At 32.6% G+C, this 26,058-nt stretch overlaps 1 protein-coding gene and 1 long non-coding RNA gene across 4 annotated transcripts in view; one reads left to right on the top strand and one right to left on the bottom strand.

Annotated features, from left to right (window-relative positions):
• Positions 1 to 26,058, bottom strand: part of LOC107439364 (AN1-type zinc finger protein 2A) — a 47,303-nt gene that overhangs the window by 16,991 nt on the left and 4,254 nt on the right. The window lies entirely within an intron of this gene.
• On the top strand, positions 9,975 to 21,575 carry LOC122270251 (uncharacterized). Of its 2 annotated transcripts, none has more exons than XR_011637214.1 (2): positions 9,975 to 10,201; positions 18,559 to 21,575. It is a non-coding gene; the product is annotated as an uncharacterized lncRNA (long non-coding RNA). The 2 variants fall into 2 exon arrangements; XR_011637213.1 differs by lacking the exon at positions 9,975 to 10,201 and adding an exon at positions 11,879 to 12,007.

Genomic DNA, 26,058 nt, shown 5'->3' with positions numbered 1-26,058 from the left:
AGGTAATTCATCGTCCCAACCAATTTTTAACTTCCACAATTCTTGTAATAAGAGTTTCGGAAGCAATGTAGCTGGCGTCAACAAACCAATGGGATCAAAAATAGTCTGTACAATGCCCAAAATTAATCTTTTTGTAATTTTCGTATCGCATGTTAATGCGTCAATATCCGTACAACATCTTAGAGTGTCATTGTCCAAATTCCAAATTATCCCCAAAACTGAAGTATCCCCTGAATGTTTATCAACATTTTTACCAGCCACATTACTTTCAAAACTACGCAAGTTAAAACATCCATTTGACATAATAAGTTTAGCATGTTCAATAAAACAATCTTGTTCATCTTTATGAAAAACACCAGAAATACAGTTATCTACATAGAATGCACTTTTCAGTTTTTGAGCTACATCACTATACTGAGGAGGAGAATTCTCCAAAAGATGCATTATAGAAGCATTTAGTAAAAAAGGGCTGGCAGAAATCCCAAACACAACCCTACAGTGTCTATAAATCTGTGGTCCGTCATTAGACGGGAAGAAAAACCTAAGAAAGTCTCTGTCCTTAGGTGCAATTGATAACATTAAAAATGCCTTTTCTATATCACCACTTATTCCTATTGGATACATTCTAAATCTATCAATAATATCAGGTATTAATTCAATGAGATTAATTCCCTTTAATAAACATTCATTTAAAGAAGGTTTTCCTTTCTCAGCAGCAGAAGCATCGAACACGGGACGAACTTTAGTAGTAAGACTCTCGAGTTTAATTACTGGTCTATGGTATAAATAGTGACATTCTTTTCTCAATTCAAAATCGGGCACGCGCTCGATAATGTTCAAATTTTCCCACTCCTCAAACACCTTCTGATAATCAGTAAAAAATTCCCCGCAACTCAATCTATTTATCATTCTTTCATGTCTCTTCCAAACTAATTCCTTATTAGTGGGTAAATTGGCCGAGTTATATTTCCAAGGTAATTCGACTTCATACCTCCCATCGGGGAGAATTTTCAAGTTTTTATTAAAATCATTTAAATCGAGTTCGGTTTCCTTCTTCTCAGTTTGGTTTGGATCAGATATTCCTAAAGTTTCAAGCTCCCATAATTTATTTACAGGTACTTTTATAGAATGCATTGACAAAGTCTTTAAAATATTCCTTTCCCCCGAGTTTCGTTTCCCAAAAACCGTCCATCCCAATTTAGTTTCGATAGCTGTCAAACCCGACTGTAATTCCACTGAATTTCCGGTTAATAATTTTCCTATAACATCTGATCCGATTAAAAGATCAATCTTTGATTCTTTTATGAAAGAATCTGAAAAATCTATTTCCTTTTCTTTTAATTCATTCAATATCTCTCTATCCTCGATTTTTGGAATAAAACCGCAAATCATTTCCTCCGAGAGAACTTCAAAACAACAAACAAAAGTTCGCCTCAAATTACTCACTTCAATTGAAAATACTTCATGTTGTTTTGGTTTCGTTTCATTCCCCCCGAACAGTGCATGAATCACTGTCTCCTTTCGAAGAGGCCACGCCTTAAGTAGACGTATAATATTTTCACTAACGTAACTGCTTTGGCTACCAGTGTCAATTGCGCATCGAATAATTTTCTCACGACCTTGACTTCGAATTAAAACGCAAAGAGTTTGCAAATAAACAGTTTCACTTTGGCTGCTATTAGAAAGAGAACTTTCTTTAGAAATACTTTTTTGGTCATTATTTTTTAATTTGGAACACATTATATCAAAATGATTATAATTACAATTAGAACATTTTAAATTATTTTTTTCATCACAAAATTTACTTATATGATTAGCCTTTTTCAAACATGAAAAACAAGCACCCTTTTTCAGTAATATTTGTTGCTTCTCGATTAATGACATTTTCTTCGCGGAAAAACATTTTTCACTGGGATGGGATTTATCACAGAAAATACAATTTCGCTTACCTGCATTACTAGCGATGCTGCTGTTAACTAGGGACGCCGCGGTAGCCGAATCGGCTAATCTTACCTGCTCTATTCGAGGGTTTTTATTACGGTGACTCGGGTGGGGATCAAAACCAGTTCTTGCTAGCAAGACCATCTCTTCGCCTTTCACTTCTTGCCGAAGGAAATTCATCAACTGTTCCAAAGAACGGTCACCTTTTTCAGTGGAGTCGTGGTTACGGCTCCTCTCCCACGCCACCAATACTTCTTCTGGTAGGCAACTTTCTACCAACGGCGTCAAAAAATCTCCATACTTTTCTTGTGTTCTTCCCAAGCTTTCTAAGGACCTCAATTTGCCTTCCAGTTCGTCATAGAGGGAGGGTAAATCAGTTTTTGCTCTTCCGGTTGCTGCGTTCTTCATAACTAAATTTAACAAATCACGTACATATATTTGTACCAGCAAATCCTCGCGTCCAAAACGCTCTTTCAGCTGTTCGATAGCCTTAGAATAATTAGCTGCCGTTGCAGGAAAACTAAGTATCAGACGTTCAGCTTTCGATTTCGGTTCCATAGATTGCAGCAAGTACTGCATTTTATCTTCGTCTGCAATATATTTATCATCATGAATTTTCTGGAACTGACTCCAAAATGTAAGGTAATCTTTAGCTTCACCTGAGAATTTTTTCAGTTCTATTTTTGGGAGTTTAAATTTTCTCGTTTCCTTGTCAGTCGGCAGCACAGAGAGTTGTTCTTCCGAGTTTATTTGAGCACATCGTTCTAAGAACGTGTCTCGGTAATTCTCAGACTCTTCAAAATCTTCATTATATGCATTTTCTGTTGTTTCATTCTGCAAAAGCTGCTCTGATATAGCATTTTGACAAACTTCAAGTCTTTGGAACTTATCATTAAGTTGAACCTTTAAAATCGATAGAGCCTTTAAATCTCTTACTTCTTTGTCTAATTCCGTTTCGATTTTCTTCACGGTGTGAGTGAAGGCAATTCGCAGTCCTTTTCGTTGTGTTTTCAAAGCATTTAATTCCATTTTCAATTCGAAATCCAAACTAGTTCAGATTCACAGTTTGAAAGTTCACAAATCAAATTTTCAGTAACGTAAGTTCAAAATTCATCAAAATCGAAATTCAAGATCAATCAGTTCAAAAAATCAATCAGGAAAAATCAGTTCAAAATTCAAATCAAATTTCTATCAAATCAAAATTCAAGATCATAAGAAAAATCAGTTCAACATTCTAATAAAATCGAAAGTCAAGATCATAACAAAAGTCAATTTTAATTCAGTCCTAATCTAATTTCATTTCGAAATCCATTCCAAAAAGCACCCGTGTCCCGCCGAGGGTACCATTTATGTTAGAAACCGAAGGAGAAATTCCAGATCGTTCATGGGCTGCATCTACCAGATGCTGGGTGCATTGGAAATAAAAGTGACACATAGGCCTTCTAAATACAAAACGAACATTTATTCAACAAAACAAACAGCTCCTTGGTCAGAGCTGCTTCTCCGACGGAATCATAACACTGAATGACAAAATCTGACGCCAAGCGCAGAGGCGCGCCTCGCCAACACTTTACTCACTGCACTTCATTTCACAACAACGATATTTTCCCTTTTTCTAATATTTTTCCTTTTTATTCAATAAAAATATTTTTCAAAATTTCCGTGATGCTTTTCTTTAGAACTATGTTTAATGTAGTTTTCAGTTCCATACAGTTTTCCAACTTAAAAGATTTTAATCTACATGAAAATCAGGAGAGAAATTAACGTACTTTCTTCCTCCATGACTCTCCACACGCTAATGGGGAAGGCATGCGAAGTGTTGTCATAGGTAGAGAATTCTACTCCACGCCACCTGTAACCCATTTCGATCACCAATATAAAAGCCATTCTCGCTAGATGCGATTTACAATCATCTGATCACTTTCGATTGATGAACTGCACTACTGGACCTTAAAATTGCTACACGCAGAAGGCGACTCAAAACGAACGGGAAATTTGCAGGACGAATAAGGTATGTTGTGATATGCAAATGATTACCTACAATGTGAATAAAAGAAGAGATAAAGAGTTTCTGTTATGCCTCGTGTAAGAAGGAGAAATGTCTTCCAGTAGTTGTCTGAGTTTGATCGAGGTCGAATTGTGGTCTACTGGGATTGGGGTTTATCATACCGAAGTATTGCTGCTCGCGTTGATCGAGATCCCGTGACTGTTAGCAGAATATTGAATCGATGGGTTCATGACGGTCGTATGGCACGACGTGCAGGATCTCAGCGGCCCTCCATCACTAACAGCCGAGAAGACAGACATGTTATCCACACGGCCTTAAGGGATAGTACGGTTACGTCACGAACTCTGAGTCGACAAATGGGATCATTTGCAAGACAACAAGTGTCTGCACGAACAGTTTGACGACGTTTGAAGCAGCATGGCGACCATGGCTTCGGCTACCCTTGACGCTGCATTACAGGCAGGAGTGCCTCCAATGGTGCGATCAACGATGAACCTTTACGCATGAATGGCATGACGTTGTCTTTTCAGACGAATTCAGGTTCTGTATATAGCATCATGATGGCCGCATCAGTGTTTTGCGACATCGTGGAGAACGCCCATCGGCAGCCTGTATTCGACATCGTCATACTGGCGCATCACCTGGAGTAATGGTATGGGGTGCCATGGGATGCACGTCTAGATCACCTCTTGTTCACATTTCCGTCACTTTGAACAGCAGCCTTTAAATTTCTGATGAGTTAGAGCTAGTTGCTCTGCCTTATCTTCGATAACGCTATGTTTCAGCAGGGCAATGCACAACCGCATGTAGCCCGCACTGTCCTGACCTTCCTGGCCAGCATGTTCTCCTCATCTACTGAAAACTTCTGGTCAATGGTAGACGAACGACTGGCATGCCACCTCTCGTCAGTCACTATGGTCGATGAATTGTGGCATAATGTTGAAGCTGCAAGGAATGCAGAGATGCCAATTGCTCCGGACACGCCAAAATAACTAAAATAACGGTAAATAACTACAAAGTAAATTTTGAAAATAAATGACTATTTTTGCTCTCCTTTTAAAAGGTAGCTTGACATAAGTACTATAAAGTGGTGAATTATATAAGTCTACGAATTACTTAGAAATAGTAGTGGATAAAAATCTACTAAATTGAATTTATTAAACCAAGAATCGCAATTAAGAAACTACCACTTGAAAATATATATTTTCTGCCCTGAGCAAGTTGGCATCTCTGGGAATGCTGTACCCGTCCATGCTATCCAATCTCTGTTCGACTGAGAAAATAACTGCTGTTATTACTGCCAGGGGAGGCTGCTCTGAACACTGGTACCTCAGGATCTATGCATCCGTATATCCTGAATATTTAATCACTTCTTCTTCCAACTAAAATCTATATGCCCAATAAATATCATTCTGTTATTTGTATTCCCTCCAGTTGTTGCAATTTTAAGGACCAGTAGTGTATTTTCTCTTAGAAAAATTTCATCAATTTAATATCCTTTTTCGTTAATCACTCTCACTGAATGCAGTTCACGCACTTCCGATCACGCAGTTAAAAATAGAGGACCTGATTGGTGACTGTTTCACAAGTAAATATTTTTTTTAATCATCAGGTTCTCCTTTTCTCTCGACGGTGACTCTCGTTTGCGTAGCACACATTCAGTGAGAATTGCCTTTGAATAGTACCATACAGAATCAGAGGCCTTTCTGACCTGATTGTCTCCATCTAATCAATCTATTCGATTTGAACACAATGAAAATGGCTTGTTTGAAGTGAATTTTGCAAGTACGTGCCGTTTTACCATACAAATAGATCAGAAATTCTCACTGAAAGCGATTTTTTTGACATGCGAAGAAATCATCATTAAATTTGGATGTAAGATTCGGATTGGGAAAAATATTTACCCGCAATAATTTTGCCTATCAAATTTCAGTTTGCATGCGATTTTCGGCACAATAAAAAAGCAGCCTTCTTAACTTTAGCAAGCGCGTCTAGAGCTATCGCATGCAGTGTGAATATTCTATAATTGCATAATTCTCCATTCGTTCTCTATTACTTGCACACTGTCCGTTTTTCAATTTGATAAGGCCTTATTCGCGATCGCAACACTCGAATACGCCATCTGGGGAGAGACCGGTTTCATGCCTTTAGCCCTTCTCCCTTCCCTCTCCTCCTCTTTTCAGTTGTATAGGAATGTACTACGCTATTTTCCCTTTTCTTAATTTTTTTCCTTTTTATTTAACAAAAATATTTTTTAAAATAACCATGATACTTTTCTTTAGAACTATGTTTAATATAGTTTTCAGTTCCATATAGTTTCTCAAGTTAAAAGATTTTAATCTATATGAAAATCAAGAGAGAAACTAACGTACTTCCTTCCTCTATGACTTTCCACACGCTAATGGGGAAAGCATGTGAAGTGTTGCCATAGGAAAAGAGTTCTGCTCTACGCCACCTGCAGACCATTTCGATCGCCAATAAGTTGTAGTATGCACAAATCTCGTAGATACGGGCAATAAAAAATTTAAAAAAGTATAAAATTTAGTGCTTGTACGTGAGCACACCGGAACCGATGCACTTGGGAGTCAATCATATATTGTATTGGAAATTGTTTCTTTATGAATCTTAGATTCCTATAAAAATCTAACTGCAGTCCTTTGAGATTTTAAGGATTTCTGATAATGTTAAAAATGGATATGTTAGATATTTTCGTATTCATTGATGTAGTATGGTGCAATGGTTTCTTTATGAATCTTAGATTCCTATAAAAAACTAACTGCAGTCCTTTGAGATTTTAAGGATTTCTGATAATGTTAAAAATGGATATGTTAGATATTTTCGGATTCATTGATGTAGTATGGTGCAATGGTTTCTTTATGAATCTTAGATTCCTATTAAAATCTAACTGCAGTCCTTTGAGATTTCAAGGATTTCTGATAATGTTAAAAATGGATATGTTAGATATTTTCGGATCCATTGATGTAGTATGGTGCAGAGTAATCAAATAAAAAATATCCCACTTCCAAATAAAATTTCTAATAACCTTTTAACTCTATTTGAAATATCGAACAAATTATATTCATTTAAATTGCTCGATGCTAATTTTAATGATTATTATAAATATAACAATATCTTAAATATTACTAATAAAATTAATAAAAGTAATAAATTGATAATAATAGGAGAGTTAATTATAATTATGCGAATATTCATAATTATATATTAAATTTAATGCATTTGTTTTAAATTTCTTTGTCATCTCCTGGAAAGATATACAAAATAAAATTAACTAGGGAAATTTTTTTTTAGAAATGTTAAAAGTTTTAAGTGTAGATTAGAAAGAAATATATGTAAAAATAAGAATTTAAACGGTTTTAAATTGACAGTTTCCGAACAACATTGATTAAAATTTACAGATATATTTTCAAAAATATTCTAAACTCGATAGAAATTTTTTTTTTTTTTTAAGTAATACAGAGCCTGCTCATTTTACGGTAATATTTGAGCTCTCTGTAATATTACTAGTGTTAATTTCGAATAGGAAGATTTTAAATTTAGATATAGATGACTTTTTCCTTTTTTTCTTTTTAAAAAAAAAGAAAAAAAAGAGAGTTCTAACTGTAAAAATTTGGGAATTTCGCACAACTTTATGAATTTCAATGAATTTCAATGAATCTAAGATAACTTTGAATGTTCAAACAACATCTTTTGATAAATAAATAAATAAGTAAACGAATTTTTTTGCTGGAATAATGACAAAAAAAGAAATTAATCTATCAATACTTTTAAAAATTTATTAAGACATTAACATTTTGGAAAGAATTTTAAAATAGTTACTTTTTTTTAACTACAACAATTTAACTTCGGATAATAAAAACTACCCAATTTGGAAATAAAATATACGAGGGTGTTTCGAAAAGCAAAGATACACCGAACGCCAGAGGAAAAGAAAAGTTTTGGCGAGCAAGTTGGCAACACAGGTATTAACCTTGAACCGTTAGCTTTCTCCTCGCGGTCGTTCGGCATTTCAACGTTGATTCTGATTGGAGTAGGTTGTGTTTAAAATGGTTGCGGCGATTCAGAAGCCCGCCAAATGCGAAGTGCGCTACGTAATACGTTTTCTTCATGCAAAAGGTGCATGCAAAAGACCAGCGGATATTCACAAAGAAATTGTTTCTGTTTATGGGAACGTTATGAATAGACAAATGGAGTCTGCTTGCTTCATGACAACGCTCGACCTCACACAGCGCTCGTAACCAAAGCACTAACTCAAACAATTCAAATGGCAAGTATTGGACCATCCGCCATACAGCCCGGACCTTGCGCCCAACGACTTTCATTTATTCCTTTACCTGAAGTCACATCTTCGTGGAAAATCATTCCACGACAATGATGAGATCAAAGATGAAGTTGAAATGTGGTTCCGACAACAGGCGGCAACCTTCTATGACTGTGGGATACAAAAGCTTGCGCACCGACTTAACAAATGTTTGGATAACGGGGGTGATTATGTCGAAAAATAATAAATAATCGAGTTAATAAGATGTAACTGACGTTTTCTAAATAAAAGTTTTTTTTTAAGGAATGCGATCCATTGTATCTTTACTTTTCGAAACGCCCTCGTATCTTGGACTAAACCAAATCATGGATCTAAATTATGATGGCTTTGTTACAGCAAATTTTATTCATTTTTTAATTTATTACTTTAATTGTTGTTTTCTGGTCAAAAGTTTTCAAACTGAAAAATTCAAAGTTTGGGGGATCCTTTAGATCTATGATTGTAGTGAGAAATCCAAGTTTAACTAAATAAGTTAAAGTATTCAATCCATATCTTGTTATTATTCTTATTTTTACTGTAATAAAAGTTATAATTCATGATGTTAAAAATAACATACCAAAAATTGCATACTAAAAAATAAAATAATAAAAAGTAATAGAATAAAGAATAATATACTAAAAAAATACGTTGAAAATTATATACTAAAATATATCTAGATTATAAGCTTTCATACAATAGTAAATTTACTTTTCTTGTAATTATATGGTAAACATAGTTTTTAACACATTGAACATTTCAAAGAATTAATAATTCAAAAATTATACCTTCGTTGTCATGTAATTAGCAACATTTTATATTCCCCGCAACTGATAAAAGAGAAAAAAGAAGAATACACGAAAAAAGTTCTTTACTTTTTTGTATTTTTTTTTTTAATTTTTTTTTATTTTTATTTTTTTTTTAGTAAACGTAGGTTAGAAGGTAATGAACATTGTACAAACGTCATGCATAGATAATGTTAGTAAAAAAGTTTTCAAAAATATATGTTTATGTTCATTATCAGATTACCACCCTAAATTCTAAGCTTAACTGAAAGAAAATTGAAATTTAAGATAGAGATAAAAAAAAAAATGCTCGTTGGTTGGCTTTTATTTGAAAACCACTTTATTTTCTTTTATATATCTATATAATATTTTAGTAAATGCAAGAAATGTAAAAAAAAAAACACAATTTTATTTTGACCATAGCTGAAAACATAAAGTTATAATGGATCTAAAAAGTAATACGCTGAAAAAATTGTTCGTTGATCGGTACCAAATTTATCTTTTTTGTAATTTCTGGCAAATGAAGGTTGAAAAGTAGTGAATATTTCAAATACTTTATGATTAGACGATATTACCCGAGGAGTATCTAAAAAATAAATGAATAATTTAAAAAAAAAATTATTATCTTATAATGAACAAAATTTTATTTTTACCGTGGCAGAAAAAAAATTATAATTGAATTGAAAATCAGTTCATTAAAAAATTGCTCATTGACCTGCATTTATTCGATAGCAAATTTACCTTTAATATAATTCTTGGTAAATGTAAACCGAAAGACAAACATTTCAAAAACTTCAACTTCATATTCAGATAATATTATTCGAGAAGTTTCTAAAGATATACATTCATTATCATGTTGGCATTGTGTACATTAATACCGAAATCGAAACGTTTATTTTTTATCATGCCTTTCTTAAGAAAGGAGTGAATTTTTTTCTTATTCTACTTATCAGTTGTTGAGTGCCGTTATATCAGCTAAGGAGAGACGGTTTTTATGTCCTACATGTCACTCTTCTATTGATTAATTTATCTCGTTGAAGAATTTAGCAAAACTATGGAATGAAAGTAAAATGGGATTGTGAACTGAAATCGGACACAACAACAAAATGTTAATGAATTTGTCTTTAGTGTTATGGATGATTACGACGCTAAGTAAGTTAAATATGTTGTTTTATTTTAATTTCACTCAACATTTTGTTATGTTTCTAATGATGACTACTTGATATACTACTACGAAATCATTAATAATGAATTTTTCTTATATAAACTTTGTAATAATGACTAACTAGTAAATGACTAGTGGGGGCTGTGTTATCGACTATACCAACCTTCATCTATCAAAGGGTACCTCCAGATTGATTCAAGTTAGCACGTCTTATATACTAGTGAATTGATGCTTAATTTTCGTAGTGGTAGTTACGCCACAATACTCCCCCACCATTATCAGGGATAGAATTCGATGAACGGATACCACTAGTTGCTGCACTTGTGAAAGATCGAGAGAGCTAGATTTAAGGTCACTGGGTTTTTGAGTGCTGAATGTGAGAGGTGTATTAACTTCACGGTCGTAGTCACTCCTGTGTTGCCCTTAGCAGTCGAGCGTATGCAGGCTGACGTCGTGTATGATCGAGACGAGACTGAGCAGCAGCAGCGTGAGGAGGTGAATAATGTCGCAGTCACAAGTAGCAGCAAGTCAACTGTTCAATGTGGACTATCAATCGAAGTGAGCATTACTGCGTGTTCAAATCACGTCCGGGTCACCAACGTAGGGGCAGTGTTATCGACTATGCCAACCTTCATCTATCAAAAGGTACCTCCAGATTGATTCAGTCACGAGGTACCTTTTGATAGTTGAAGGTTGGCATAGTCGATAACACCGCCCCCACAGACTAATGATTTAAAAAAAAAGCCTAATAAATGCCCCACACCAACACGGTGATTTAACTTTTAAAGGTGATTTAACTTTTAAACCGATTTCAAATTGTTGTCTACAAAGTCTTTCACTCAGGTGCGCTTTTATCAATTAATTGACTCTATAGTGTCTATAGATTAAGGATAATGCTAGGTCTGGCAAATAATATTCAGAAACGAAACAAACGTGACTTATTCATAAAACCCATTTATTAGGCCAAGGATGAAAAACAAAAGAGATGTTATATGTCTGATACCATTCATAAAAACTACTATTTTTGTGCACCCTGGAAAAATTATAAAAAATAGAATTTATCTCCTTTACAAAAAATAAATATTAATACTACATGGTTGGTATGCTGTTTAATACATTATGTGTCTCCCATGCAATGAAATACAGTCCGTGCAACACCTAGGCATGCCGGGTATTCGTGATCTTGAGGATATGAATTATCGAGATGATCTTGAGGAAAATTTATCTACTCTGCAAGCAATGCTCTCCGAAGTTCCGGTACAAACGTAGGAGGTGGTTGACGGGCTGCTTCTCGTTGACCAAGTATGTCCCGCGCATGCTCTATCGGATTCAAGTCAGATACGATACGGGTGATATTCTCAGATTTACGGTATTAGTTTAGGATGTTTGCTCAGTGAGGACTGGCGTTGTCTTCGGAAAACGTGAATTTTATATCCATGGCACCCCTAAACAAACATAAACATCCTGTGCTGGTTCCGATTTGAACAAGTAGATCTTTTCTGGAGACAAGTATAACTTAACAATGATGTACTAACGGGTAATTTTCGTTCTCCATATGAAAGTTCGACTTGAATCAGACTGCAAGCTGAGCATGGACTCGTCGGAAAACATCACTGTGACTATGGCCACATTGCATATTCTCTGATTCAGGCTAATTGCTGGAAACAATTAGTTGCCGTGAGTGGAGCACATCGGACAAGCCTGCGAGCACATAGATCTATATTTCCCAAACGTCTATTTACAGTTTGCTTTAAAACTGTGGTACCCATGGTTGCAGATAGCTGACGAATCAGGTAGGATTATTCGCTCCGTCTGCTTCTTTTGGTAGTTACTGCTATATACCGGTCTTCGTTCAGGGTTGTAACTCGGATATAACCTAACTCCATCCCAATAATGTAACGTCTACTGACATTACCATCATCTTCGAATCGTTGCCAAAGCCTTGAGATGACACTATGGGTACTTCCAAGTTTCTAGGATATTTCCACCTGAGTACTCCCACACATTTCAGTAGATAGATAATTCTACCAAGTAAAAAAGTTATCCACACACATCCTTCCTATTATAACTATTCGGTTGTGGCACTGAACCGTTTACAGAACGCTAGTGAGAACAATTTTATTTCTTCGCCACCATTCCTTACATGCCTTGCTTTCTTTCTTTTTACATACCTTTGAAATTTTTGTTGTTGTTGCCATTATGATTTATCACTTTATTCTATCAATTTATTTACTTTAGTTATTCACCATAGAATAACTGAACTTTAAAAAATGCTATAAAAATAAACAGTAATTTATTTCATTTGTTAATTTTTGTTTTGAAAAAATTTATATGTAGTAATGAGAGTTCCATTCGATGAGGCTCGATTTTAGAAATACTATTTACTAGGAAGCATCGCCCCCTGCTCGCTGGCGCTCGCCAACCCCCGAAACTGCTTTCGCAGTTCATTTCGGATTGGTTCGCAATCCGATACTCGCTTTGCTCGCTCATTGGATACGTTCTTAACGTCTAGCTTTTGTATACTTTTTTGAACACTGAAGTTCCGAAAACTTTTCACTGTAGAAAATTCTAAACCTGTGCATTTCAATATTAATTTGAAATTGCAAACAGTTCACATATTTTTCTTAATCACACTATTCTAAATTTCAGTTGTTGAGAAAAGTAACTGTTGTAAGTTTTGTTTTAAAGTCTTTCCCACCAGAGGGCTAAAACCATGTGTTGTAAAACAATATGAAATAGTACTGAACGCCGGATGTAAAGCATCGGCTTCGATGAAGATAATTTTGTGAGAATTTTTTTGATAATTCGGTGAGAATTCACCCGATTAGACATATGATGCTCACTACGTGCTCTTGCGCGCCGAAGCCTATCAATTAAAACGTATTAGCTTTTTATATAATATAGATTGGCCATATGATGTTCACTACGTGCTCTTGCGCGCCGAATCCTATCAATTAAAAATGAAATCTGTTGCCAACGCGAGAAAAGAAATATCATCGGTTTTATTGATAAATACGTAGTAGCGTTTTATATAATATAGATGATGCAAATCTTAGGAATCAAAGAAGAGTAGTGCACTGCTGTCTTTTTAGCTTTAACTCCACTCAAAAATGTTACTCATTTATCAATTGTGTTGTTTCATAAAAAACTGCAATATTTGTTCTAATATTGTGCAGAACTTTTGACATTAAATGAGGTAAAAAATGAATTTTCTTAAAAATTAAAATTTCCCACACTTGGTTAGAAACCAGGTAATTTTCATACTAAGTTTGGCATTGTAGTGGTATTGACATTGATACAATTTTCCCAAAATCAGCGTTAAAGAATAATACATTTACTAGTTTTGTAATTAAATAGATTAGTTCTTAATCCATCTTTAAGAATACAAAAATTAGCATAGTAAAGGAAAAAAAGAATTTTGTTTGGAGTTGATATTTTCCGCTCTTGTTTGAGTATGATTTGAGTAAATTCCGTCTTAAGTTTGATAAAGGGACATCATTGCTTTATTAGGAAAACTTTGCTCTTAATTGCACTAGTATAATTATGATAAACATTGGCCCAAAGTTGCTGGCATTTCCCAGCATTATTGTCCCATATTCCTACCTATGTATTGAAAGATTTTACCAAACTTTCTGCCATAAATGGGTATAAAAATGAATTTATTTGAGATTAACATTTTCCAGTTTTATTAAGGCATCATATGTTTGGATTTTACTCTAAGTTTGACGAAGAGACATTGCTGATGATACTTTTTTTTCTATATAATTGCACTAGTAAAATTATCATAAACATTGGTCCAAAGTTGCTACCAGCCCAAACTCCGCCCTAAAGAGGAACTCATTTACCAGTTGCATAGTCACATATTCTGACCTATATATTGTAAGAAATTATCAAACTTTCGGTAATAAATGGGGATAAAAATGAATTAAGTCGAAATTAACATTTTCCGTTTTTGTTGAGGCATCATGCGTTTGGATTTTATTCTAACAAGGGAAACTAGGGAAGTGTGACTCTCCAATTTTGAAATAAACTAGTGGGATGTATGCCTTATGAGGAATAATTTTAGGGGGCAACATTCGTTTCGGCCCATAGAAGGTCCTGTGAGAGATAAAAAATATTTCAACATATAGAAAAATCGATATTTTATTACTTCAATGCAGACTATTAGTTATTGTAATTGTCTCATAATCCAATTAATTTGTAATTAATTGGATAATTAATTAATTTGATACTTAATAAATTAATCAGAAAAGTAATTATTAGTTAATTGGTAATTAATTATTATTTTTTATTAATTAATTGGTAATTAATTATTAATTAATTAATTGATTTGCAATTACATACTCAAATTAATTTGGAAAGTTTTTTGGAAAAAAAATTTTTTTTTAATCTGTTGTCAATTTTTTTTAAAATTAACCTAACGGGTTTTTCTGAAAAACTACAGATATATAAAATTTTCGAAATCAATTTTGACAATAAATATGCATTATATAGTACGTGAATATACCACAAAACTAATTGGAGTATGAGACAATTACAATAACTAATAGTCTGCATTGAAATAATAAAATACCGATTTTTCTATATATTGAATTATTTTTTATCTCTCATAGGACGAATGTTTATCTCTCATAGGACGATAGTTTATCGGCCGAAACGAATGTTGCCCCCTAAAATTATTCCTCATAAGGCATACATCCCACTAGTTTATTTCAAAATTAGCGAGTCTCACTTCCCTAGTTTCCCTTGTAAGTTTGGTGAAGGGACATTGCGGATGATTAGAAAACTTTGTTTTTGTATAACACTATGATTATATTAGTTCAAAATTGCTTCCAACACAAACCTATTCCTAAAGTGCATCTAACACCTTTACCACTCGAATTGTTCCATATTCTCAACTATGTATAGTAATATTGTATCGAACTTCCTGCAATAAATGAATATTAAAATGAATTTACCTGACAATAACATCTTCACTGTTCTTGAGGCATCACTCGTTTAAATTTCACACTAAGTTTAGTGAAGGGACAGTGATGATAAGNCTTTTTAAATGCCTTTTTGCCTGCCTATTTTTGCATTTTTTATTGCCTGAAATTCCGGGCTTTAATGATAAGTATGAAAACTAAAATCAGTTCTCAAGGATGAACTTTTACCGGTTTCGTTCTTTCATATACACAGAAGAGCCATTACATTATGACCACCCTGCTAATAGTATGTATGACCACCTTTAGCCCTCAAAACTGCTAGCACCNTAAATTTTGAAGTACAGAAATGGTTGACTGTCATCCGACGTATTGTAATGCATTTATAGAGATTAGGACTTATTCCTTTGGTCTTATTAATATTTCCTCTCCGTCTCTTCGTGGCGTCATCTTTGCCGTGGCATCAGAAAACGTGGCTTCACCTTCGCCCGATGCGCTTTGCAAGGAGAGAGAGAAAGGGAGTGAAAAGATTGGACTTATTTTTACTTACAGTCAATAGGAGTTATTTTTACTTACAACCAATAGAATTTATTCTTACTTACGGCCCATATAGCCTACACCATCGAATAACTCGTATGCTCTCTTATCTACAAGACGAATTCACCAAGCTGGTTGAGCACATTGTAGCAGGAGCACGAAAAAGTTTTCTAGTACTAGTTATTTCAAAAATGCCTAAAGTAAAAGCCTGCACAAGCAAAAAACTGGACAGTTTTGTGAAAGAGTTTGGGTCGAATGTGTTTTCTACTGATGGGAGCATTCTATTTTGTAAGACATGCTAGAAGTAAGTAAATTTTTAGAAGAAGTACTTTATATCTCAGCATTTGTATACATCTAAGCATAAAACAGCAAAAGATAAAAAAGCTGAGAAAACACCGACTCTGATTCCCACCTGTTTTCAATTATCTTCTCGCAAATCGGGATTTGGGATGTATTTATGCAGATCATTTGTAGATGCCGGCATTCCGCTGTGGAAGCTTGAAAATAAAAGCATACGAGCTTTTTTGCAAAAATATACGAATCAAAGTGTGCCCTGTGAATCAACTTTAAGGAAAACTTATTTAGATGACTGTTACACCGAAGTTCTTAAAACTATTCAAAATGAAATCGGAACGAAAAACATATGGCTATCTATAGATGAAACGACAGATGTAACTGGACGATATGTTGCGAATGTTATTGTTGGTGTTATGGACCCATTTGAAAAACATAAAATCTTTTTGTTGACATCTGAACAGTTGCAAAAGACTAACAGTACTACAATTGCGCAGTTGTTCACTAATGCACTGGCTTTACTTTGGCCAAATGGTACTGAGCATGAAAGAGTGCTATTATTTCTTACAGATGCAGCCTCCTACATGAAAAAAGCTGGAAATGCCTTAAAAGTTTTATTTCCTAATATGATCCATCTAACGTGCCTTGCTCATGCATTGTACAGGATAGCAGAGGAAGTAAGAGGTCTCTATCCTGAGGTAGACTCGCTTGTTTCTAGTGTGAAAAAGGTATTTGTGAAAGCCCCTTCAAGAGTTAAAGTGTTCAAAGAAATTGCACTAGACATTCAATTACCTCCTAAACCGATCCTTACGAGATGGGGAACATGGATTTCAGCAGTCTCATACTACTGCACAAATTTTGTGGAAGTTACTCGAGTCCTTACCAGCTTTTCGGATGAAGAGGCAATATCCATAAGAAAAAGACAAAATCTGCTTAGCAGTTCTAAAATAAAAAATGAACTGACTTTTATTTCAACTTATTTTGGGAAGCTCCCTGAAGCTACTGAACAAATGGAAAAAAGAAATATGTCTTTGTCCGAGTCACTAAAAATTTTGGACAATACTATTGAAGAACTAATGTCTGTGCCTGGACCAGCTGGTGACAGAATAAATAAGAAATGTGAAAACGTCATCTCTGCAAATACAGACTTTGAATGCATCAAGGACATTGCAAAAGTACTTTCTGGGGATACTAGATACTACAGTTGAACTTATCATATCTCCTACCATGGCAAGTTGCTTTAGGTACGCACCCATAACCTCTGTCGAAGTAGAAAGATCCTTCTCTTTGTTTAACACTATATTGAATGACAGGAGACAAAATTTCTCTTTTGAAAATTTGAAAAAAGCATCTAGTTGTGATGTGCAACAACAACCAATCATCAGAATAAATCTGCATACAATATTATTGTACGAGTTTTCAATTTTTATTTCACACCTACGCAGTTGAGGGCTTTTTTGTGCCATTATGTCCACTTCTTTTGTACTATTGCTACGACAGTCGAGTGAAATGAATATGTAGGTATACCGGATACTTCTAGCAACTTTTTTTATACCTTGGATACCTATATGGGCTTTTAGGCATTACCAACTACCATTTTGCTCCAATTTTAAGTGCCTTTTTTAAGTGCCTATTTCAAGCTTTTTAAATGCCTTTTTGCCTGCCTATTTTTGCATTTTTTATTGCCTGAAATTCCGGGCTTTAATGATAAGTATGAAAACTAAAATCAGTTCTCAAGGATGAACTTTTACCGGTTTCGTTCTTTCATATACACAGAAGAGCCATTACATTATGACCACCCTGCTAATAGTATGTATGACCACCTTTAGCCCTTAAAACTGCTAGCACCCGCCGTGGCATTAATTCCACAAGGTGCTGATAGGTAGTCTGAGGTATCTGGTACCAAGCGCTCACCAACTGGTCCTGCAATACCCTCACATTGCGAGGGGGTAGCGTGGCAGCACGAATTTGGTTTTCCAAGTAGGACCACAAATGCTCTATTGGATTAAGGTCAGGTGAGTTTGGGGGCCAAAACATGACTTGAAAGTCACAGAAATGTTTCTCGACGATTCGACCCTTATGACATGGTGCATTATGCTGTTGGTAAACACCATCCCCCGCAGGAAAAACTGTTGCCATGAATGGGTGAACCTGGTCTATAACTATGTTCAAGTAGCTTACAGACGTCAGGGATTGTTTTATGAGGATTATGGGTCCTAATGTGCCTCATGAAAACATTGTTCCTGGGCGAGAAACCATGAAAACCTGGGCGAGCCCATTGTTATAGATGGAGGGTGGTCATAATGTAATGGCTCTTCGGTGTATAATAGACTACTAATCAAATTTTTATCTTGTGTTTAACAGAGCAAATATTCAGCATTAGTTATATTGCGAAAATTAAATAAAAAAGAATAAAAAAATCTTTATATTTTTCTCTTACTGTCTCCATCCCTTCCACAATTGAGTTCGGTCGGGAGAGGAAAGGGCCTCTTAATGGATTCAATAGTAAATTTACTAACAAATACTGTCTATTCAAAAAGTATTCGCATATTAATTGAATGAATAAAAAACTTTTCACCTTTTTTTTTTAGATTATGCTTATGGGTACTTCCGATTATCAATGGATAATTACCAATACTTTTCCGATGGATCTCAAACAGATACAGTTGTTGAAAATTCAACAAGAAAAGTAGGAAAGAATGCAAGCAGACTGTTTCAAGAAGTAAACATGACTTTCGACCTGTCCACAAATGGAATAAAAAATGATACAGAAAACGCATCGTCTAGTAGCGATTTCTCAGTTAGTACCACCACTTCAGACAATAATAGCACTACTGTAATTTTCTATACTAGTACTGTAGATTATAATCATAGCAGTACAGAAAATTCTACCATATTTTTTACGACGACGTTGATCTACGAGTCTTCTTCCATTCATTCTCCATCAAGGTCATCGAAACTCTCACCCATGGCTGCCGCTGGAATTGCTTTATTAAGTGGTCTAATTGTTACTTCGATAATTATAATAGCTTTCATAATTTGGCACAAGAGATCTAAAGGACCCTATGAGTTAATGCCAGTAGCTGACTTTGAGGAACATGTTTAACTTTTTTTAAAAATTATAAATAGTGTATATTACATTGGGGTACATTTTTTTGTTCGTTTTCTATTGCATAAGATTTTTTAACGGATCTTAGATTTTCACGTCACTGATTTCAAATCTGTAATCTGTTTCTCTCTCTGAGCTACAGTTTCTTTTTAATGACATTTTTAGTCTATTTTTTGTCGAAATGTAAACGAAGTTTAAAAACGTTATGTTTAATAGGGGGTCGCGTAAATGTTGCGACACACTTCTACGGAAGTTAGGGTACATCATAAAGATTAAAATTCCATAGTAACCCATACCCAGAAATGTCATCATATGCCGCTAGATGTGCTTCCCCTATTATGTACTGTTTTTTTACGTGTGCTTCTTGGAAGCACTTCGAGCAGAGTACGAGGGAATTTACGGGAATGGAATTTTAATCCTGATGATGTACCCTGAATCCCTTCGAAGTTGGCCACAACATTCATGCAACGCCTTGTAATATATAACGCTTCTGTACTTGTATTTTTCGACTAAAAATAGGCTGAAAAATATCATTAAAAAAAACAATCTTTAGCTTTAGGACTAAAACTAAGTTCTTCAGACTTGATATCTTCATACACGAATTAGATAAAGTCTAGTTGTTATATGAATGCAACAAAAAGTTTGTTCCCCAAAGTTATCTGTAATGTTTCGTTTAGAATGAAAATTTCTGGCAAAATTTTCAGAGTTTTCTAAATGAAGAATTTTGCAATTTTATTAATTTATTCTTTTACATTAGAGATAAGAGGTTCAAGAGCTTGAGGGTCATGGACAATAATAAAATTTCATATAGACTCTAGGAGAGATTTTCTGAGCTTTCAGCATTTAGACTTACTTTAAGTTGTCATTGGACACAATCTTTGAATTAAAAGGCTTGGGACAAGTTTTGCAGATTGTGTTTTTGGATAGGTAACTTCAAACTTCCGGAATGTCCACTAGACGGCAGCACATTACATAGAAATATTTTAATGCTTTCATGTTTATCAGGGTGTTCCTCACCAAAAGCACTCCACTGAAGAATTTGAAATGTGGCTTATCATTATATTTTCAACAAAAACCTTATAATTTGCAAAATATTATAGATACAAATATGATCAGAACAATTGTATTAGAATATTTAAATATTTAATAACTTTCTAAAACTTTTCTCTTTTATGTATTTTCTTTAAAAGCAAAAAATGAGAAAATAGTAATTCGTCAAATAGTTCCGTCAAGTATGAATGATACATTTTTTATAACTACAATCCCTTCTTTTTTATACCTACAATCGCAAAATTAAGAAAAATTTCTGAAATTACATTTTAAGCAATTGTTTTGATTCCCATCATAAAAGGTAAAACTATTCTTTCGGTTGCAAAATATCGAAAATTATTTTTTATTTCCAAGGAAGGACTTCAGCACATAATTGCGCAAATTTTTGAAAATGTGTGATCATAATTTATGTGTTTGTGATGTGATGAATGTGAGAATCTGGCAAAGTGAGAAATGTTGGCGTGTGTACTATGCTTGACATTTTAACGAAACTATGAAACGCAAGAATAATTATATAATTTACTTAATCATAGTATATAATGAAAAATGTCTTCTAGGAAAGTCGGATAGTATGATTTGGCAAATGTAAATTGCGTGGAACGAAAGAACATATTTCTTCCTTGCTTTCTTTTTTCTAAAAAAATATTACTGGATTGACGATCTAAAAGTGAAATAAAATAGAATTTTCTTAGTTAAATTTATAACTTATTTTTTTCTTAGAAGATACCGGATAATGACCTGTTAACTTGAATTGATACTATAATATGGAATACCCGTCAGTGACCAATACAATGAAGCTGGATTATTATACTGGTTAGTTTTAATAATACATACATGGTGGTTACTGAAAATTTATGCTTCTCTTATTAAGAAAAACAAAATAAAATGTAAATTTACTTGTTGCAGAAAAATTCTATTGCTGATAAATCATAATTATACAAATACATTTTATACCTAGCCGATTTGTCATGTAGCATTGTATTCAATATTTAGACATTATTAGGCAGTAACGTAACAGAAAATTTTGTTTCTAGCCTGTGGCCATAGTTTTGGTGGACAGGGTAATTTGTCAGTGACATTTTTTTAAAACATGTGGCCAATGTTTAACAGATCGAAATTTTTAAAAGATTAAAAAACTTTTGATATTAATGATGTAGATATTATTATCAAATATCTGAAAATATGGTAAACATTTTAAGGTCATTTCTAAAATTAAGACAGAAACAATGATTTGATTTTGCTCTATACTAACAATATGAGAAATAGTATATAATTATTTGCAATTTCACAGTTTAATTTTAGGTATTGTATATTGTGCCGGAATTCCAACTTCGCCGGTAACATGTATACCATAATACCGGATTGATATTTGTAGAATTCTTCTACACATAATGGCTAACGATTATTACTGTATTTTTTGGATTAATAAATCGAAGTTTTATTCAGTGTTACATTGTTTAGTTGTATGTGTGGTTTGTGCACTTTTTTTTCCACTAACTTGCATGCTATTCGAACATTCTTATGAAAAAGAATACAAAATTGTGGAAATGCGTTACGTAATCAATTGCAAAACTATGTTTTTCAAGTTCAGCATTGCTGTGAAAAAATTTAAGAGTTGTAACTCTGTTCCAAATATCGAAAATTTAATTCATGTAGTCCCACGAAAATTCCCCTTTAACAAAAATTATATTTTTACAATACTATTATTGTATGAATTATTAATGACGACATAACTATTTCGTGAAGCACGCGTTAACCTCAATCTTTACGCAAACTTATAAAACTATTTTTAACTTTTAAGATATTTGGAATATTGCGAAAAAAATTTTCCATTTTTTAAAAAAATCTGTATCTGAAAGTTTGAGAAATATTTTAATTTCATTCCCCAAAATTAAAAATAATAAAAAAAAAATTAAAAATACTGTAATTAGATGAACTGTAATTATACATTAAACAAGTGCAGGACGAGTTAGTATAAAAGAGCAATCTTATAAAAATTAAAAACTATAATAATAAATAAGCAAATCGAAAAAGTAAATTGAATGATAAGAAACGTTTGCAAAAGATACCACGCTCAATCCAAAGTAGATAGTAAGTTTAGAACTCGAAGCATAGATGGCAGCAGTAGGATTGCTTAACATCCTCGATGGCCAAGCTTTAAACTTTTAATTTGATGGTTCAAATTTCAGGGGGGGGGGGGAACTTGGTTATTATATTATTAAATTGTTAAGATGAGCATGAATCACATGTGAAATTTTTATCATTGTCTAAACAAACAATTGAAATAATTATCATGTGACGTTATAAACTTTTTTCCATATATAAACATCCTTCCATTTGAAATGCATTTTCTGTTATTAAATAAAAATTTCTTTTTCGCGTTGAATAATGAAAGTAAGATGACATTTTATATTGTAATCACTTCGCAAAAAAATTTCCCTTGTTTTTTGTCAAATATTTAAAGATTTAAATTTGGGGATAGAAAATCTTAACTTTTGATCATCTTATTGGAGCAAACGTTATTGTTAACTCTTGTCACTCCATGCTTTCTCTTACAGTGTTGACCGATAGTTTCTTTTCATTTTTTACAGTGTTATTTTTTCAAAGATTTATCCTCTGTTAAATCAATAATTTAGAAAAAAAATGGTGATTTTGTGATTGTTCGATTTTATTTATGAACAGAAGCGTAACTACGGCAACCGTTTATGCTCAATGATTTTTATTTTCTTAAAACAGTTTCTTTAAACGGTTTTAAATTGACAGTTTCCGAACAACATTGATTAAAATTTACAGATATATTTTCAAAAATATTCTAAACTCGCTGGATTTTTTTTTTTTTTAAGTAATACAGAGCCCGCTCATTTTACGGTAATATTTGAGCTCTCTGTAATATTACTGGTGTTAATTTCGAATAGGAAGATTTTAAATTTAGATATCGATTACTTTTTCCCTTTTTTCCTTTTAAAAAAAAGAAGAAGAAAAAGAGAGTTCTAACTGTAAAAATTTGGGAATTTCGCACAACTTTATGAATTTCAATGAATCTAAGATAACTTTGAAAGTTCAAACAACATCTTTTGATAAATAAATAAATAAGTAAAAGAATTTTTTGGCTGGAATTTATCAAGAATGACAAAAAAAGAAATTAATCTATCAATACTTTTAAAAATTCATAAAGACATTAACATTTTGGAAAGAATTTTAAAATAGTTACTTTTTTTTTAACTGCGACAATTTGACTTCGGATAATAAAAACTATCCAATTTGGAAATAAAATATATCTTGGACTAAACCAAACCATGGATCTAAATTATGATGGCTTTGTTACAGCAAATTTTATACATTTTTTAATTTATTACTTTGGATGTTGTTTTCTGGTCAAAAGTTTTCAAACTGAAAAATTCAAAGTTTGGGGGATCCTTTAGATCTATGACTGCAGTGAGAAGTCCAAGTTTAACTAAATAAGTTAAAGTATTCAATCCATATCTCGTCATTGTTTTTATTTTTACTGTAATAAAAGTTATAATTCATGATGTTAAAAATAACGTACTAAAAATTGCATACTAAAAAATAAGAAAATAAAAAGTAATAGAATAAAGAATAATATACTAAAAAAATACGTTGAAAGTTATATACTAAAATATATCTAGATTATAAGCTTTCATACAATAACAAATTTAATTTTCTTGTAATTATATGGTAAATATAGTTTTTAATACATTGAACCTTTCAAAGAATTAATGTTTCAAAAATTATACCTTCGTTGTCATGTAATTAGCAACATTTTATATTCCCCGTAACTGATAAAAGAGAAAAAAAAAATATGCGATAAAAGTTCTTTATTTTTTTTTTATTTATTTTTTTTGGTAAACGTAGGTTAGAAGGTAATGAACATTGCACAAACGTCATGCATAGATAGTGTTAGTGAAAAAGTTTCCAAAAATATATGTTTATGTTCATTATCAGATTACCACCTTAAATTCTAAACTTAACTGAAAGAAAATTAAAATTTAAGATAGAGACCAAAAAAAAAAAAGAAAAACACTAAAAAATTTGTTATTAGTTTACTTTGACAACTTTACTTTTTTTTGTTCATGATTTTTTTAGTAGATAAAGGACTCGTTACTAAGACAATTTTATCCAAGAAATTTCAAATAAAAAAAAATTTGTCATCAAATTTCGAAATTTTTATCGAAACATTTATCGTTATCAAATTTTTTCATGAACATAATTTTATTTTTACTGTAGCTGAAAGCAAAAAATTATAATGAAACTAAAAACAGTACGCTAAAAATTTTGCAAACTTCCTGTATGACTTCCTGCAATTATGCTTCTGAAGAAGTTTTCAAAAATATATCTTCATTATCAGATAAACAGCATAATTTCATTTTTATCTTAACTAAAAGAAAATTAGAAAAATAAAATACAGTTTAAAAAAATGTCGAAAAAAATGCTCGTTGATTTGATTTTGTTCGGTAACAACATTATTTTTTTATCATGATTCTTTAATAAATATAGGTTTAAAGATGATGAACATTTCAAAGAGTTTTTACTCAGACAATGTTACCTAAGAAAGTACAGAAAAAAATTAGTATAAAAAAACATAGTAAAATTAGTATTAATAATTAGTAAATTAGAATTAGTAATGAAATGAGCAAAATTTCATTTTTACAGTAGCTGAAAAGGAAAATCATAACCGAACTAACCACTTTGTTTTCCTTATTATTTACTTTATTATTGAAAACCACTTTATTTTCTTTATATATACACTGGTTATCATAAATTAAGGAAAATTCACAAAAATCGCGATAACTCAAGAAATTACACATGGAATTTTATGAAACTTACCCACAATATACAACACATAGTAAGGTATTAAACAACATAAAAAGAAATTATCAGACNAAAGACTTCCCATCATAGACACCCGGAAGAAATCACCTAACGCCGTTCTGAAGGATTCCTCATCCCTTCCTAAAAAATCTGTTTCTTATCGCTACTGGAATGCTGATGCCTGGAGTCAGACCGTTCGCTTTTGTCTGAGCCCTCATAAAGTTTTGTGCCTGTTAGTGCCCAAGAAACAATGGAAGTGTGCGATTTATGCGGATTAGTGTTTTAGAAAAGTCCTAATCAAGATGTTGTGGAAAAAAATAAAAAAAGAAGAAAAGAAAAATGTGCGCGATTTATATTTATTAGACGAGCTTCTGCTCCTTTAGAGAAAATTCTTCCAAAGGAAAAGATTTATTTTCTCCTTCGAAGTGCTTTTTTTAAGTAACAAAAATGAATCCCGTGAACATCTGCATATTTTTTTTTCCTCGATAATGAATAATTTTTACTTCATATTTTAGTAATCTAATTTTTATTTTTTATTTTATTACGAATCTTTGGAAGAGTGAAATATGAAGTGCATTTTTGTGTTTATATTGTTTTTTTTATGATNTTTTTTATGATATAGTGCATTTATACTGCTTTTAAAATGTTTTTAAAAGAAATAGATGTGGTTCAAACGTCAATTAAAGTAACGAAGGCAAACAAAATTAAGTTATTATTTAAACTTTTGTTTCCAAATGATTTGTCTAGATTAAACCGTAACAAAATTCTTAATTTTTCAGAATTTTCTTTTGAAACTAACGATAATGAATTTGCAAACAAACTGAAAGAAATTTGTGATACTTTAAATTTTTCGGATTTAATCAAAATTTCAGATATTTTAAATATTTCCAGTGAGGGAAATAAAAATGAAATCGCAAAACATATTTTAAATTGTTTATGTGATTTTAATTACTTAAAAAATTCGATCGTAAATGAAAATCCCTCCGAAGATGAGGAGGAAACTACTCAGTTTGAGAGTAAACACACTTAAACTGATTTTGAACCACATTTACAGACTAAAACTTATGTAAGTAAATTTACACAAGTTAATTTAAATTCTATA

Source organism: Parasteatoda tepidariorum, chromosome 7 (genome assembly GCF_043381705.1).
Source record: "Parasteatoda tepidariorum isolate YZ-2023 chromosome 7, CAS_Ptep_4.0, whole genome shotgun sequence".
Taxonomy (NCBI): Eukaryota; Metazoa; Arthropoda; class Arachnida; order Araneae; family Theridiidae; genus Parasteatoda; species Parasteatoda tepidariorum.
This window is presented reverse-complemented; position numbering and strand designations above follow the sequence as displayed.